The sequence below is a fragment of the Poecilia formosa genome, unplaced genomic scaffold (genome assembly GCF_000485575.1).
Source record: "Poecilia formosa unplaced genomic scaffold, Poecilia_formosa-5.1.2 Scaffold73, whole genome shotgun sequence".
Classification (NCBI taxonomy): domain Eukaryota; kingdom Metazoa; phylum Chordata; class Actinopteri; order Cyprinodontiformes; family Poeciliidae; genus Poecilia; species Poecilia formosa.
Genome location: NW_006800012.1, coordinates 583,328 through 587,011, shown reverse-complemented (window position 1 = coordinate 587,011; position 3,684 = coordinate 583,328). Strand labels below are relative to the sequence as shown.

Here is a 3,684-nt window from a genome sequence, read left to right as displayed (position 1 = left end):
ACCCTTCCAAACTCACTTAAAATTCAGCAGAGGTCCAGGTCAGGTTTATTTTTGTATTTCAGCATCGAGGCAGTTCAAAGTGCTTTACACCATGAAAACAGCAAACGGTCACCACTTATGAAACAAGGAATAAACATTACATTTTGTCAAATGCCATCATTAAACTTAGCATTACACATCAAATACATGTAATGCATAAAGTATAGTGTATGTATAATGGGATGAAGGTTGTAGAATTCATCAAAATGTTAATTTTCTCTGTGGATTTTTTTTCTCCTTTTTATTTTAAACCACAGATTAACTGATTATCTGAGGAAGAAAATGTAATAATCTAGAAGTGAGTTTAAGTGGTGAAATAATTCTCAATGTTCCAGTTACTACTAATCAAACAGGTGGGATTTGAAAGATCTCAGCGTTTTGGCTGTTTTGCAGTTTTCTGGAAGTTTCTTCCGGATTAGAGGAGCACAGAAACAAAATGCTGCTAAAGATAACAGACATGGTGTTATATTTTCTTACAGAATCGTCATAATGTCCAATCAGTCTTTCTTTATCACCCAGACCAGGAAACACTTTCTTGTTTTCATAGATTCTGTACAAGTGTCTTTCATTAAGGACATTTTTAAGCCTTTGTTTGACAGGGTTTAAGTAAGTCAATAAAACCTCTCTCTAAAGAGAAAGTGTCACTTAGGAGAAAGTATTCATATTACACAGAAATAGAAGAGAAGGAGTTAGCAGGATGTACACTGCACATTTAATCCTAACGCTATTTAACAGTCCAACAGTACAGTACATCACCCCAGAAAGGTGACATAAATGTCAGGAACCTGCAGGCCATGTGAACATACAGCAGATTTGTTCAGCTATACATTCAGAAAGCTCATCTTTCCTCTGATTCGCTTCAACGTCTGAAAACACCGAGCTTAAAGGTACAACAGCTTATGTGACATTAGACAAAGTGACATAAAAATAACCTGGAACTAAAACATCATCAGCCAGAAAGAAGGAGTCATGTTGTGTAACACATTATATTGGGATGTTCGTCGATGGGTCATAACGGTCGGGGGGAAAAAAATCTAAATTTAAGATGAAGTGACTTTAGGGCTGAAAGAGGCACTCTGCTTCTCCATACATCCGTACAGGATCAACTTTGCGTATGTGTGTGTTTGACAGTCTAATACTGCGACTGAGTAATTATTGGCAGATTATGGAAGAAGAGGATGGCAAGGAGCTTTCTTTGATGGGATTAAGCACTCAATTACCAAACTAAGTCTGCTTTCCTTACCAGCACTCCCCCACACACGCCTTCCGCCAACTCACACACAATAGCAGCCCAAACATTCAGGTCCGACACTTTCTGAATACATAAATGCATCCGACTCGAAGGGTTTTCACAAAATGATTCATCCACGCCTCTTTACATCCCTCTAAATCAAAACCATCGCCAAATATCCTAGCAGGCCTGTTTGTTTATCCGTTTCAGGAATACAGGCATTAAGGGTGACAAACTAGCTGGCCTCCTTAGAGGCTTTGGAGAATACTCACCCTGACAGGCATTAGAGGCTGGTAGAGCGTTCAGGGCAGCTGTGGGTCAGGAAGAGGAGGGTCTGCCTGCTGGTGGGTCCGTCATATGTGCTGAAGCCAGGAGTGATCAGTGTGTTTTCTATGGTTGAGGAAAAAAGTTCTTATTATGACAGCTTCAGTTTGGCCAACAAGACTCACTTTGCATACATTGTGTACAGCTGTATTAACAATCTGAAAGAAACATTAACATTAACAAAGATTGTTTATTTTGGTGTAGACTGAAATACATAGTATTGGGAAAATACTGAGAAGCACATATGCGCACAGTTTGGACAAAATTACCAAAATAAAAAACACTAAAAAGTGTTTTGTTTCCTTGTTTTGTTCAAGTAATTAAGCAAACAATCAGGAAAGGCCTTACCCACAGCCAAACTACTCTGGTTAAGCCTGTTCTCATCCTTCACTGACGCGCGTTTTTTTTTTTTTTCTTTCAACACACAAGGGTGTAAAATGTCAAATATATGGTGACACATCCAACTTAACTTTACATGTGAAAACCATGCTAGTAGTTTTGATGTGGTTGACATACTGTGAAATACGTGTTCACAGATTGGACAAAATCACCTCAAGAAAGCGATCATTTGTCCCACTGCAAAAAACCAAACTATAATCACTACTACCATATATCGGCATCGGTATCTGCCGATATTAGTCGTTTTTTTAAGATATCATATCAGTTAGACAGGTAAAACTCGATCGATGTTAATTAACAACCGGCGTTTTTGTTTGTTTTTTAACTTGTTGCCGTTTATGTTTAGTTTCATAGAGGTTGGTCTGGTATTTGTGTGCTCAGACGACGATGCAGCGCAGGATTGTGTGGCGCTTAACTGAAGCAGAGAAGTAATGTCAGCGGTATGTGTCCATATATATATATATGTATAATTGGTAAATATTGTCATGAAAGCAATATTAATGTTGGCTACTGATATTGGCTCAAATTTTCAGATCAGAAATTTTGATCTCCGTGTTTTCCCCAAGAAAACACAGAGAGCTTCGACGGGTGTAGTAGATTCATATTTAGTTACTTCGTTCGAAACTAGGTTTTGCTTAAGGTCACCAAATACATCGTGAAAACTAAAAGGAAAAATAAAATACATCTGCTGAAGTGCTTTTGTTTGACACAGAACATGAACACATTACATGAAATTGTTAACTTTATGAACAAATACAGCTCTTAAACATTTACCTCGCTCCCTTGTCCATGGGCTGCAAACTTAGTAAAGTCCGTGTTATGCTGCTAGGAAACCTTTAGCTTTGCTCTGAAGAATGTGCGCGATAATCCTCAGTCCCAAAGATGAAGAACGTTCTCTTCTTCCTAGTCCGTGAGATAGGACTCAGTACTGACTGACAGGAGACTATGGGAGACAAGCAAACCATAGACATAATATAATCTTATATTATGTCTTTGAAGCAAACCGTCTTAACTCTTGTTTTCCGGTTTTAATGAAGACACATCTCATCATGAACTAAGATACAGCATCCCCTACTGGACATTATGAGTAACAACCTACAATCAGCTTATAAACATAAAACTATTCCATTTCTAATAATTACATCAAAGTTGGTATAAATATGTTTGGTTACAAATAATTTTGCTATAGCTTCACAAAAGTGCCCCTAACAAGCATATGCATGTATATATCAAGTAATACAGTGTAGCGTGTACATACGAGTGTGTGAAACACAAATACTAGAGTTACTTTTGTTCTTGTGCAGCTCCAAAAAGGGTAATAATCAGGAACCACTGGTCCTTCCTGAGTAAGAATGTGACCTTTCGATGGTAGCTGCCCCTCAATTTGTCAACCCACAGGACCATACCGGCAGATAATAGGCATCCTCAGGAGGCACGGCTACATCTACGCATCTATACAGTCAGTCATGGACACACAGTGTACTGTAGTTGTGCATTCAAATGTCAGACATAGTTGCCAGTAAAAGGGCACTGGATCTGCCGGAGAGTGGAGCAACCGTTATAAAAGGTGAAATTTCATAGGAGAGATGTAATAAAACTGAAGACAGAAATACAACAATCAATAAAAAGGTTTGCGTTTCATATTAAAGACATCTTAAATTGGGATCTGGGGAATCATGTAAACAAGCTGA

General features: G+C 38.3%; 1 long non-coding RNA gene across 1 annotated transcript in view; it reads right to left on the bottom strand.

Moving 5' to 3' along the window:
- LOC103140619 (uncharacterized) overlaps positions 1–3,017 on the bottom strand; it is an 81,646-nt gene extending 78,629 nt beyond the window's left edge. Inside the window, exons 1-2 of the long non-coding RNA XR_476528.2 lie at positions 2,768–3,017; positions 1,543–1,660 (exon numbers count right to left, since the gene is read on the bottom strand). This is a non-coding gene — a long non-coding RNA (uncharacterized LOC103140619). The remainder of the gene's footprint in view (positions 1–1,542; positions 1,661–2,767) is intronic.
- Positions 3,018–3,684: the final 667 nt, after the last annotated feature.